The following is a 1,137-nucleotide window of genomic DNA, read 5'->3' on the forward strand; positions in this document are numbered from 1 at the left end:
TAATTTAATAAATTAAAAATATAATATTAACAAAAGAAGTGAAATGAAAATATTATTTCGAGTATATTAATTGTAATTGAATTAAAAACTAAAAAAAATAATATACCTCGAAAAAAACTATTGTATCAAATTAAATTAACAGAATTCAAATTGTATTAACGTATACATGATTTTTAAAAAATTTAATTTAATAAATTAAAAATATAATATTATCAAGAAGAAGTAAAATCAAAATATTATTTCAAGTATATTTATTGTAATTGAATTAAAAATTAAAAAAAATAATATACCTCGAAAAAAATATTGTATCAAATTAAACAAATAAAATCCATGTTGTATTATTTTCAATGTATACGTAAAAAATAAAAACAAGAAATGCAATAAATAGCGTAATGAGGACCGCAGAAATTAAAAAGGAGTTTCGATAACTAGTAGCAAATTACGTAAAATTACAGAAAAATCAAAGATAGGAAGAAATCTCCTGCAGCAGCATACTTGACGTACCCGTTTTTTATATACATTATAATATTATAATATAAATACATATATGTTATATATATATATTTTTTTTTATTGCTAGAGCAGCACGTGTCATATGCTTGACTCGTTGATATAAGTATCATCCGTATCATAGAATAGTTGATAAAAGTAATTGAAATTAATTTAAATATACTAAGTTTGCAATATAAATTCTACTTATAAACTTTTTATAACAATAATGTTATAAACTAAAGGTGCAGTAGAAAGAATCAGCGTAAAATCTTTCCGTTACAAATACCGATTGAATGGTGTAATAATAACGCGCAATGTTCAATCATATGATCGTTGTATTAATACGATTTAGCAACGAAAATTAATAATTCGATTAAAAAAAGACTCGCGGAAAATAGAATAGAATTAAATCGGACGTTCAACCAAAAAGATCGTACACTCGAGGAATGAAGAGATTATTTATTAAATTAACGAGTCCGAATTCATTTACGTACTTACACACTACAAAAGACAATAATATTATGTTAAATAATAACTTGTGATATTATTGTAACAAAATTCAAATTATTATAAAACTAGAATTCGTAATGTAATTCTGTAATAAAATTTACATAGAGATATTATAAGAAGCACCAAGATAACCAT

The sequence above is a fragment of the Wasmannia auropunctata genome, unplaced genomic scaffold (assembly GCF_000956235.1).
Source record: "Wasmannia auropunctata unplaced genomic scaffold, wasmannia.A_1.0 LD336054.1, whole genome shotgun sequence".
NCBI classification, from domain to species: Eukaryota; Metazoa; Arthropoda; class Insecta; order Hymenoptera; family Formicidae; genus Wasmannia; species Wasmannia auropunctata.